This window comes from Cetorhinus maximus, chromosome 19 (genome assembly GCF_964194155.1).
Source record: "Cetorhinus maximus chromosome 19, sCetMax3.hap1.1, whole genome shotgun sequence".
NCBI classification, from domain to species: domain Eukaryota; kingdom Metazoa; phylum Chordata; class Chondrichthyes; order Lamniformes; family Cetorhinidae; genus Cetorhinus; species Cetorhinus maximus.
In genome coordinates this window covers 74,663,854-74,676,997 of record NC_135897.1, presented here as the reverse complement: position 1 = coordinate 74,676,997, position 13,144 = coordinate 74,663,854, and the positions used below count along the sequence as shown (strand labels likewise).

Below are 13,144 nucleotides of genomic sequence, written 5' to 3'. Positions count from 1 at the left end.
AATGTTCAGAGAAATATAATTCAGGATTTTGACAGAAAAGCACTTCAAAGTTTGCAGTTAGTAAACTGGGTTAAATGGCAATTTAACTTTTTAGCTCCTCTTGGAAATATTGACATTGTTCTGATTGGTGGTAACTTTGACTTTCTGCCACAATGTAAAATGGGTGATAGTGAAGCAACAGCCTCTTTCATATTGCTCCTGATTTTAATTTCCACCGAAGCCAATGGATTTAAAAATCAAGAGAGATGTAAATAAAGTGTGATGTAAATCAGACTGCCAATTGGCTGTAAAAGTCTTCCATTGATATGGCGCCTTTCATGTCTTCAGGGCACTTTTGAAGTGTCGTCATTGTTTTCATGTCATGTTTAACACTACCACAAAAAGCCAAAATTACTCCCATCAAAATTTATTAGTTGGGTGCAATCTATTTGGAGTAAATTGGAGTTAGCCAACATAAAGGTGAATGGCATTGGTACAAGTTGCTGTCTCTCAGCTCTGTAAGCAGCATTAGCTCTCAGCCTGTTTGCAAAGCCTCCAGTTACCTCTTTCTACTATTGCTGTACCACTTTTTAACTGCCCTGTGCTGTCTGCAGAGAACTCACCTGGTGCACAATAGAAAGGGATAGCAACCAGGGAGAACGTAAATAAAATCTACCAGGTAGCATTGTTTTCAGTAAGCTTTGGAAAATACATACGTGAAATCCTTCAAGTCCGTCTAAGCCAGGAATTCCTGGAAAGCCAGGGTCACCCTGCAAAAGAAAGAACTTATGTATCCCCTTGTAAGACAGCGTTTACATTTTTCTAGAAGTCTCAAATTATAATAGAAATTCTGAGGATTGGCAATGCAGCACATGTCTGCACTCAAATGCTAGCCATTTTTTTTTGACAAGCTGATGTTTTAAAGTTGAACTTACCTTTGTGCCATTGCATCCTGGTATACCTTTAGGACCTTGGGGACCATCCTTTCCAGGGATACCCTAAACAGAAAAAGTATGTTGTAGTTTATTTCAGAAATTTCCTAATGAACAGTAGTTTTGATATCAATTTATGTTTACTTGAGTTGATCATCCAGGCTAGATTACACAAATGCAAAGACAGCAGAGCATCAGTATATAAAATGATGTGCAAAGTGTGTAATAGTGTAAGGATTAATTGCTTCACTCTGTCCTTGTAGCTCTGGCCTAAAAGTCCAGTACAGATTAATGGGAGAGCAGCTCCCTTCCCCTATATGGCTCTTTAAGTGAAAGGAATTAGCTCACTCTGCGCTAGGTCCTAGTTGACATTGTGCAAAACTATCCATAACTCAGAACATTCACATTCAGGTAAGCCACGGTGATGGCTAGAGCGGAAAACAGAAATGTCGCGGTAGCTTGAGATCTTCCGAGGTTGTGTTCAGGCACATTTCGCAGTACAAGAATATCATGAACCAATTTTGTTTGCTTTGCTCTGACATAACCCTCATAGCAGCTCAATTAGAAAATAATTTTCTCTCTCCATGGGAATTGCTCCAGGTTCTTATCTGACTCGGACTCATGAGGCCAATTTGGGTCTAGTAGACTTTATGAGCCAGAAAATTATTTGCGCTGATTTTCAGCCAGAAGCGTTGCAATTCATGATGTGCTTGCACCATTTCAGATTGAGGTTGGCAATACACAAACTTCATGTGAATGATTGTGCTGCCAGCTGGTGTACCTCCAGCACTGTTCTTTGCTTCTGAATAAAAACAAAAAACTGCGGATGCTGGAAATCCAAAACAAAAACAGAAACAGAAATACCTGGAAAAACTCAGCAGGTCTGGCAGCATCGGCAGAGAAGAGCACAGTTGACGTTTCGAGTCCTCATGACCCCCTCAACAGAACACAGAACAGTTCTGTTGAGGTGATCATGAGGACTCGAAACGTCAACTGTGCTCTTCTCCGCCGATGCTGCCAGACCTGCTGAGTTTTTCCAGGTATTTCTGTTTCTGTTTTTGCTTTGCTTCTGAATGTTGTGTTTGTGCTCTGTGCACAGCAGGAGGCCTCAGCAGCATTATTTGCTGATCACAGGGTACAGGTGAGACAGACTGTCTCTTAAATGGAAGCAGCAGGGCAAGATTGCTGCAATGGAAGCTCTTGGAAACAGAACACCAGGGCAGTCAGAGGGATGCATGTAGTCCTGGAGGCATTAGCAATGCAGGTAGGCATGAGGAGAGATGCCATGGCCCTGCCAGGGGATGGGGGTGGGGAGGTGTGGTGGCGGGCGCAGCCACTCCTAAAGAACCACCCTGAGAATGGAGTGGGGAAAAAGTGGCCAGGAAGGCCAACTCCTTGGGCAGCATTTTGAGCTCCAGCAGGGGCTGGGAACAGAGGCGGGTGGGAGCTAAAGAGGAGTTAGCCTTTCTGGCCACCTGTTCCCACTCCGTTCTCAGGATGGTTCTTTAGGGGCGTCTGGCCCCCTGTGGGGCATTGGCATCTCTTTTCACGCCCACCTGCATTGCTTTCAGTAAACAATACTGCCGGGGCCTCCTGCTGTGTACAGAGCTCACAGGCAGCATTAAGAAGCAGAGAGCAGCGCTGGAGGTGCACCAGCTGTTGGTTGGCACAATCAATCATTCAGATGAGGAACGGAGGCGAGTGGGAGCTAGAATAAAAACGACTGCTGGCAGACATGCTGGTTTCTCGGTTCCATCTCACCTCCGGGCCATTTTTGTCGAGGCAGGGGTTGGGGGTGGAGGGGCGCGGCTGTAGGGCTACCTGCCCAGACACTGTGGGTAACCAACATGGTTCATTAAGGATCTATTGAGGCTAGTAAAAGGAGGCTGACTGGGATTTTCCATTCGGTCTCAGGTTACCACTGGTGGCGGGGGCCAGCTGAGTTGCCTGGAGGTGAACTCTGGGCGGCAGGCCGGGGAATGGAAGGGTAACAGTCCAGGCAAGCCTAGAGGCCTTCCCTGCCTGCCTGGGTGCAGGAGCAGATACAGGAAGCCCTGGAGAGGGGCTTCCTCCCGCCACCACCCCTCATCAGCAGTGGTGGCCTGTTGATGATCCATTTTTTAATTAAAGATTTAAAAGAGTTGGAGTGAGGTGATCTCCATCTTGAAGCACCCTCTGCCTTTCTTACCCTCTATTGCAGCCTACTCCTTTAAAGCTGGGATCAACACATGGTGAGTCACCGGGCATGAGTGGACTGTAACTAGGCCGGGATGGAAGGGTGATTTATTTACCTCACTGGAGGGCAAAACGGAAGACAAGTTCTGCTGCAGAGGACTCAATGAGAACCTTGATGGGGCAGCATACAGATGGGTGCTGAATAGGCATACACACCAAAATGTCATAGAGCTTTCTTTTTATGCATTCATAGGATGGGTGCATCACTGGCAAGGCCAGAATTTTTTGCCATTCCTAACTACCCTTGTGAAGGAGTCGAGCTCCAAATTGGCCGAGGACGTGGCGTGGAACTTGTCTTCTCCACAGCCTCTCCTCCATTTCTCTGTGGAGCTGCACACTCAGAGGCACTGCCACTGCTGCCCCCATAACTGTTGCACCCCTCGTTTGATTAGGTCACCTACTCTTCTGCCTTCCCTGTGAGGATGCAGCAACACTTCCTGGCAAATGCAGGAAATCAAGAAAACACCTCCAAAAACACTCTAAAGTACTGTAAGACACTTTGCAATGGAAAAAAATTCCCAAAAATTAACTTACCTGCAATCAGGGTGCCTGATCCTTTAAATAAGGCTACTGCAGGGCCCATCTTGATGCTTCATGCTTTGTTTTTTATGAGCAGAGAAAGTAGGCGTTGCCTGGACCAGTTTTGCCCACATTTGGGACTCTGGAGTCACAACAGTCGGTTAGGCTGATTGATGTCAGGATAGCACCAAATCAATATGTTCCAGTGCACACAGGGGACACCCACGCAGGTAGTGGCCAAAAGTGTAGCTTGTCCCCAGAAAATGCAGGTAGGTCTTCATAGTGCTGCTAGAAATGGAGCTCCTTATATGTATTTTGCACCCTTTGAATTCCTCCTTCTCCTTCAAGCACCATGCCCAAAGAGAGCATTGGTGATCATGGGCTTCTATTGGATTTGTCTATGATTATGCTTGACAAAATCCTGCAGTGGTTTGCCATTTCTACAGGATGGCTGACCAGGAAACCCTCCCACTCTTTACCACCTACATTGGAGGATATGTTTGGCCATGTTATGAATGTACCTTCCATGGCCATCAAATCCTGGGACTTGAACCCAGAGTTTCTGGCCTGGAGGTAGGGATGCTACCCACTGCACCACAAGTCCTCCTACCCTTTGAATCACAGTGGCTAAATTTGATGGCTAATATTAATGTGCATTAAGTGGTCTGGTTGACTTTGTGGAATGTAGCCCATATTTGTTTTTATTTAAAGCATCACTAGAGACATGATCAACCCTAATTCAGATGCATACACCTCAAGCACTGAGGTAGAGAGAAGATTAGCAGCCAATGATCACACACCCAATAGGAAAACAGGAGCTGATGAGTTTCTGAGATTGACACACCTTTCCTGGTCCCACAGTATCTTCTGAAGATACAGAGCACGACAGGAGAGAACTGGATACCTGCTGCAGTGCATTTTCACCAATACTGTTTCCTATCTTTTGAAATGCCTGGGATGTTTTACTATGTTAAAGGCACTATATAAATACATGTTGTTGTTGATAAATATGGGCTAGGACACTGGTCCATAATGTTATCCTTTCAAGCTTTAGCTTTTTTGCATTTTCTCTTGGTATTTTATGCTGTGTGTATCCTGTGGTGAAAAAAAGACTCACATTGCATGGTGTTCTGTGGAAAAATAAACATAACCTCTCATTTTTATTTACTTACTGGAACAGCAGGATTCCCTGCATAGCCCTGTAAACCCAGAGGTCCCTATGGAAATGAAAAGAACTGAAGTTATAAAGTGATACAGTTACAATACAGACCGTGCTATATATATGACTTATTATGAGCACATGGAAACACAAACAGGAACTTGTTTTTGTTAACAGAGCCACTTTTACACAGATAGGCTGAAATCACGCTGTCCATCATTGATATATGAAAATACTAATTTGTTTATATAAAATGTCTGTGTTAACAAAGGTTATGTTGGAGTTGACAGTCAGTTATGGGTGAGGCTTCTGATGTCACACTCCAACCCGACGATGGTCTGTACCTGAATCATACCCTTAGGACTGATGGTTGTCTATGATCCTAGTCATGCCGAGGAGACTGACAGTCTGAAATAAATATAACACTTTCAATCTTTGAATCTTCAAGATTATTAGGTGTGAGGCTGTTTCCTTTCTTCCTCCAAGTCAACATAGCCTAGCTTTAATCACTATGGCAACTGCCGGGTGGATTTATGTAATCATTGATTTCTTATGATTTTTTTTTAGCTGTAACATACAAAGCTATTAAAGTGAAACCTTTTTGTTGGCGATGTATTATTTTGTTCCCTTTTTTGGGTCTTGGCCCATACAAGGTTAAAATTAGGATTCACTTAAAGGGAAACAGCAGAAGTGCCAGGGTCTGGATTTTCAGCTTGTTACTTGGGCCTAAAACAGACATTTTGGATCAACCGCCTGTTATAGAAATCGCTTAATTTTCAATTACCACAATTTGAATGGTATCTATAATAGGTGGCTGATTTGCATTCTAGCTTTACAGTCAGGTAGGAGAGTGAACATATACACCTTTTTCAGAGTCATACAACTGAGCGATTTAGATGTCAAGGAAACATACCTAAGTAAATTGAAATTCTGTACCAACTTAATGACCCACTGTGCTCGAAAAGTAATTACTAGTAGACACCAACCAGGTTCTCACAGAAACATTTAGATGGGGTGGGATGATTTATTCACAGGTAGGGAATCAAGCCATTCAATTCTAACACATATGGGAGAATTTTCTCCCCGTTGGGCGGGTGGTTTGGGAGCAGGTGCGGGGGGAGTGCGTAGCTGATCGGCTGTGCGCCGCTATTTTGCGTGGGCGAGCCAATTAAGGCCCGCCGAGTGTGGCGCGCACCCGGAAGCGCTCAGCGCTACATGTGCGGGCGGGGGGGAGGAGGGAGAGTTGGGGCCTGTGCTCTTTCACGCATGCATGCAGAAGAGCGCAGAAATCTAAAACAAAAATAAAAATACCTGGAAAAACTCAGCAGGTCTGACTGCATCTGCAGTGAGGAACATAGTTAACGTTTCGAGTCCGTATGACTCTTCAACAGAACTAAGGAAAAATAGAAAAGAGGTGAAATATAAGCTAGTTTATGGGGGTGGGGTGGGACAGGTAGAGCTGGATAGAGGGCCAGAGGTAGGTGGAGATAACCAAAAGATGTCATAGACAAAAGGACAAAGAGGTGTTGAAGGTGGTGATATTATCTAAGGAATGTGCTAATGGTGACATTAAGGGTAGAAAGCAGGACAAGCAAGGTACAGATAGCCCTAGTGGGGGTGGGGTGGGGGGAAGGGATCGAAATAGGCTAAAAGGTAGAGATAAAACAGTGGATGGAAATACATTTAAAAATAATGGAAATAGGTGGGAAAAGAAAAATCTATATAAATTATTGGAAAAAAAGGGGGATCGGAAAGGGGGTGGGGATGTAGGAGGGAGTTCATGATCTAAAATTGTTGAACTCAATATTCAGTCCGGAAGGCTGTAAAAAGAGCTGTAAAAAGAGCGCAGAAATCTCCGAGGCACGGAGCTGCCTCAGGGAGATTAGCTTAACAATGAAATATCGCAAAAAATAAAAAATAAAATTACTCAGACATGTCCCCTCATGTGACATTGTCACATGAGCTGGGACATGTTTATGAATTTTCAGAACAGATTTTATTTAATTAATAAACACTTCATGAAATCTCATCCTGCCCGTGGATGAGGTTTCATGAAGAATGCGAAGGCTGCCTGGGCTCTTTACCTGCCCGCCAACCTTAAGGTTGGACGGGCAGCCCCGAGAATCAGTTTAATTAGTTAATAAATGGCCTTAACAGGCCTTTGACAGTCAGATCAGAAAAATGGAGGTAGAACATTGCCTAGGGACATTGTGATAGACATGGAGTTACAGGAGAAGCAAAGTTTAAAAAGTGTCCAGCAAGGGAAATTGACAGGGTTAAACTGTTTATACTTCAATGCAAGGAGCATTATAAACAAGGTAGATAAGTTAAGGGCACAGGTAGACACATGGCAGCAGGATGTCATTGCTATAATGGAGACCTGGCTAAAGGAGGGACAAAACTGGCAGCTTAATATCCCTAATGATAGAGTCTTCAGACACGATAGAGTAGGAGATAAAAAAGGAGGGGGGGGAGTAGCACTAATTGTTAAAGAATCAATTCCAGTTGTGAGAATGGATGATATACTAAATGGGTCAACAAACGAGGCTTTATGGATTGAGTTTAGAAATAAAAAAGGGCAGTCACACTTCTGGGGGTATACTACAGACCCTCAAATAGTGAAAGGGAGATACAAGAACAAATATGTAGGCAAATTTCTGCTTGTAAGAACAAGAGGGCAATAATAGTAGGAGACTTCAACTATCCTAATATCAAATGGGTTTCAAACAATATAAGGGGCACTGAGGGAGAAAAATTAATTCAGTGTGTCCAGGAAAATATTTTCAATCAATTAGTGACAAACCCAACAAGAGGAGATGCAATTCTAGACCTAGTCTTGGGGAACAAAGAAGGGCAAGTGGGTGAAGTGACAGTTGGCGACCATATCGGGGACAGTGATCACAATTCAGTTAGATTTAGCATTACCATGGAAAAGGACAGAGATAAGGCAGGAGTAAAAGTCTTGAACTGGGGGAAGGCAAATTTTGCAGAAATGAGAAGGAACTTGGCTGAGGTGGACTAGACAGCACTGCTGGAGGATAAAACAGTGGAAAACCAGTGGGAAGCACTAAAAAGCAAGATCCTAATTGTACAAAGTAGACATGTCCCCTACAAAAATAAGAGTGGTACTGCCAAATCTAGACCTCCCCGGTTGTCTAGAGGAATACAGGAGAAGATCAAACAGAAAAAGAAAGTGTATATTAGGCACAAAGAACTAAGCACTGCAGATAGCCTAGACAAATATAGGAAGTGCAGGGATGAACTAAAAAAGGAAATAAGGAAATCAAAGAGGGGACATGAAAAAAGATTAGCAAGTAAAGTTAAAGATAACCCAAAGATGTTTTACCAATGCATTAATGCTAAAAGGTTAGTTAAGGAAAAAGTGGGACCTATCAGAGATGAAGATGGGAACTTGTGTGTAGATGCAGAGGCTGTGGGAAGGGTTTTGAATGAATACTTTGTCTCTGTGTTTACAAAGGAAAGGGAGGATGTAGATATAGTAGCCCAGGAGGAACACTGCGAGATATTGGACGGGATAGTCATAAAGAGAGAGGAAGTACTCGAAGGGTTGAAATCCTTGAAAGTTGATAAGTCACCAGGGCCAGATGGATTGTTTCTGAGGCTGCCGAAGGAAATCAGGGAGGAGATAGCAGATGCTCTGAGGATGATTTTCCAATCTTCACTAGATACAGGGGAGGTACCGGAGGACTGGAGAAATGTAAACATAGTTCCATTGTTTATAAAGGGATCAAAGGAAATGCCAAACAATTATAGGCCAGTTAGTCTTACATCAGTGGTGAGCAAATTAGTAGAATCAATCCTGAGAGATAGGATTAACTGTCATGTGGAAAGGCATGGACTAGTCAGGGATGGTCAGCATGGATTTGTTAAAGGAAGGTCTTGGCTCACAAATTTGATTGAATTCTTTGAGGAAGTGACAAGAAGGGTTGATAAAGGTAGCGCAGTGGATATTGCATACATGGATTTTAGCAAGGCATTTGACAAGGTCCCACATGGCAGATTGGTCAGGAAAGTAAAAGCCCATGGGATTCAGGGTAATGTGGCAAACTGGATAAAAGGTTGGCTTTGTAACAGGAAACAAAGGGTATTGGTCGACGGATGCCCTTGCGAATGGAAAGTTGTCTCAAGTGGTGTTCCACAGGGCTTGGTGTTGGGACCCTTGCTGTTTGTGTTATATATTAATGATTTGGACGTGAACGTGGGGGGCACGATTGGGAAATTTGCAGATGACACAAAGATTGGCCAAGTAGTGGATAGTGTAGAGGATAGCCATAATCTCCAAAACGATATAGATGGGTTGGTGGAGTGGGCGGTAAAATAGTAGATGGATTTTAACATAGAGAAGTGTGAGGTCATACATTTAGGGAGGTCAAACAGTTACAGGGATTACAAAATAAATGGGAATATACTAAGAGGGGTAGATGAAGTGAGAGATCTTGGCGTACAAGTACACAGGTCCCTGAAGGCAGCAGTTCAAGTAGACAAGGTTGTAAAGAAGGCATATGGAATGCTCTCCTTCATTGGCAGAGGTATAGAATATAAAAGTAAGGATATAATGTTGGAATTGTATAAAACACTGGTGAGGCCACAAATGGAGTATTGGGAGAAGTTCTGGTCACCACATTACAGGAAGGACGTAATAGCTCTGGAGAGAGTGCAGAGGAGGTTTACCAGAATGTTGCCAGGGTTAGAAAAGTGTAGCTACGAGGAGAGATTGGATAGGTTGGGGTTATTTTCCCTGGAACAAAGAAGGCTGAGAGGTGACTTGATTGAGGTGTACAAAATTATGAGGGGAATAGATAGAGTGGACAGGATAAAATTGTTTCCCTTGATGGAAAATTCTAGAACCAGGGGACATAGATTCAAGATAAGTGGCAGAAGGTGTAGGGGGGACATGAGGAAGAACTTTTTTACGCAGAGGGTAGTGGGTGTCTGGAATTCGGTGCCCAAGTTGGTGGTAGAGGCAGAAACTTTAAACTCTTTTAAAAAGTACCTGGATCTGTGCTTAAATTGCTGTAAGCTGCAGGGCTATGGGCCAGGTGCAGGAAGGTGAGATTAGAAAGGGCACCTGGGTGTCCTCGGGCTGGCATGGACAAGATGGGCTAAATGGCCTCCTTCTGTGCTGTAACTTTTCTATGGTTCTGTGGTTCTATGGCGGGTGCGCAGCTGACTCCGGTGCACGTCTGCCGAACTGAATGTGTCCACCCATTCTAGCAGCCTGTCTACATCCTCTTGAAGTCTATCACTATGCTCCTCCCAGTCCCTCCCAGCCCGACATCACCGAGGGTCATTTTACGCCTCGGCAAGCGGGGCCCGCCCTCGCATGTCGACCAGGAGATTCAGGCCATAGAATCACATAATCATACAATGTTACAATGGTTACAGCACAGAAGGGGGCCATTCAGCCCATCGTGTCTGCACGGCTTCTCTATAATAGCAACTCAGCTAGTCCCATTTCCCCACCCTTCCCTGTAACCCTGCAAACATTTTCTCTTCATGTTCTTATCTAATTCCCTTTTGAAAGCCCAAATTGTATCTGCCTCCGGCATTCTCAGATAGTGCATTCCATATCCTAAAATGCTTTTCCTTACGTTGATCCTTTTGCTGATCATTTTAAATCAGTACCTTCTGGTTCTCGACCCTCCTGTTAATGGGAAACGTTCCTCTTTATCTGTTCTGTCTAGCACCCTCATGATTTTGATCAACTGTCTTTTTATGTTTGATTGGCAGCTCTTATTGAGTTTGAAGGATAAATTACGAACCTATTCACAACTTCAAAATACTTTTACTAGTACATCTGAGGCTACCTTTCTCCAGCTGCTTTGAAGTCATCACATAGGCATTAGGCAGACACACATGTGATCAGTCAATAAGAATCTACGTACAAGGGAGTATGCTTTAAAATTCAGATTTTAATGGGTGTTAGTGCAGAAAAGATGACTGCTATTTTGTAAATTCTGGCATAATTAAATGCACAATTATTATAAATCTATTGTTTGTTCTGCCTTCTATTTGTTTAAGGTTGGCGGGCAGGCGAAGAGCCCAGGTGGCCTTCGCGTTTATCATGAAACCTCATCCACGGGCAGGATGTGGTTTCATGAAGGCTTTATAAATTGAATAAAATTTTTTATTAAAATTCATTGGTATGTCCCAGCTCATCTGACACTGTCACATGAGGTGACATGTCTGAATTTTTTCTCCTTACATCAATTCATAATAATCAAACTAATCTCCCTGCGGCAGCTCTGTGCCTCAGGGGGGTTTCTGCGCTCCTTCACGCGCATGCGCGAAAGAGTGCAGGCCCCAACCCTCCCTCCTCCCCACCTGCACAGGGAGCACTGAGCGCTTCCGGGTGAGTGTCACACTGGGCGGGCCTTAATTGGTCCGCCCACATAAAATGACAGCACGCAGCCGATAGCAGGCGGCGATTAGCTGTGCACCCGCCCGTGCCCACTCTCGCTCAGCCCCCCTCAACGGGGAGAAAATTCTCCCCACAGAATCATGTGGTTTATCCAGCAAGTTCCAACATAATGATAAGGGTTCTCGATTCAACCAATGGACTTGCAACGTTTACCTAGATAACGGGCAAATAAAGGTGAAGTCTAGGTTGTTGGTTGGGAAGGTCTTGCTTATGGGAGTGTCCTGTGACATTGAAACTGATGGAAATATCTAGGTAAAAAAATGACGGAATCACTGCAACAGCAGTTTGGAAGTAGTTGTTACTTCTATGTTTGTTACCCTGTCTGCTGAGTATGGAAACACTTACCCTCAAACCTTTCATTCCTGGAGATCCAGGAAATCCAAGATTGCCCTGTTAACATCAAAAATGGGAAAAAAAGTTGAAATGCATTCAGATTTAGCTATGAAAATGTCCAGTATTACAATCTTCATTAAAGTAGTGTTCAAGACAACCTTCTCTATAGAACAATCTTTGGGACGCTGTAACACTATGTAAAAAGGTGATTAACAATAGGCACCATTGGCTTCTTCTAAAACATCTAAAGACATTCTTGCCCCCAGGTAGGGTGTCTGGTCAATCAGTGTCAGCTGTGGCTCAGTTCATAGCACCCTCGCCTTTGAATCAGAGGGTTGTGGGTTCACGTCCCACTCCTGGAAACCAAGAACTGTGATTGTACTCAAAAGAGTTGCAATCTGTGACTGTTGATAACTCGAAAGAATATCAAATGCAAATGTCTTTGGTATTCTTAAAGTGTAAATTTAATTGGCAGCTCTGATTAAGTTTGAAAGGTACATTTTTCAATTTTCTTTACTCTGGGATTCTTTGAGATTTTTGACCATTTTTCCACACAAACATTTGGGAAAAAATAGGTACCTTTAATAGTTGTGTTTTAAAACAGCATGTTCGCACTAGTGAAAAAAAGATGCTTGGTATTTGAGAAGATATTGCACTGGCTATGATATTGTTTCTCCATTGACAGTAAATGATAACCTTATTTCGAGAATTTGAAACATCTCACATCCAATGTGCTATTTATGCAAAGGTTAATGGTATTGATTGGATTAAGTGACTTTGATTGTAACGATTGTCTTGTACTTTCACCTTACTGTGAAATAATTGTGTATTTGACCGTAGCTCACCAAATGTTGGTTTGGTGTGCCTTCAGAGAAATTGAAGAAACATGTGTGATAGGCATGATATCTGCTTCAGGTTGTAAAGTGGGCGTTAATATTACATCCCATGTTATCCGATCATGTAAGTAACCATACAGCAGTACATGTCTGTTCCCACATAAGTAAGATGCTGAGGAGTGACCGATGCCACAGAGCCTGGGAAAGTATTAACAGAAATGACTGCTCTGTTAGTTACAAATTTCTCATCGCAACAAACCTGTACCTCCAATCCTATGGCACATTGAGGAATTGTGGCCAGGGCCTCTGCTGCCTGGCTCATGCCATCAAGGCCTGGTGGCTTACTTTTTTTTTCTTTATTCTTTCATGGGGTGTGGTCATCACTGGCAAGGCCAGTGTTTGTTGCCCATCCTTAATTGCCCTTGAATTGAGTGGCTTGCCAGGCCATTTCAGAGGGCAGTTAAGCAAGCCTACTGACCAGGGATATTACATTGCCCATGCTACAATAAGATTGGCAAGGGCAAGAGGGTGGGCCTGTTTTGTGGCCTGTGTGCATCTGGGACACACCCCAAAGTATGTTACACCCACCTTCCTTCTACGCCGCCTGGCCTCCCAAACCAAGCCTCCCAAACCCCTCTCACCCCTCTTGATTGACCTTTCTGCAACAATCATCACTCTCTTTTGTGCTCCTTCTTGCAGTCCCTGCGGT

The 13,144-nt window shown here is 43.7% G+C and overlaps 1 long non-coding RNA gene across 1 annotated transcript; it reads right to left on the bottom strand.

Annotated features, from left to right (window-relative positions):
- Positions 1-919: 919 nt before the first annotated feature.
- LOC144693925 (uncharacterized) lies at positions 920-11,658 on the bottom strand. Its single transcript, XR_013579619.1, has 3 exons — positions 11,612-11,658; positions 4,838-4,882; positions 920-977 (listed from the first exon to the last, which is right to left on the bottom strand). It is a non-coding gene; the product is annotated as an uncharacterized LOC144693925 (long non-coding RNA).
- Positions 11,659-13,144: the final 1,486 nt, after the last annotated feature.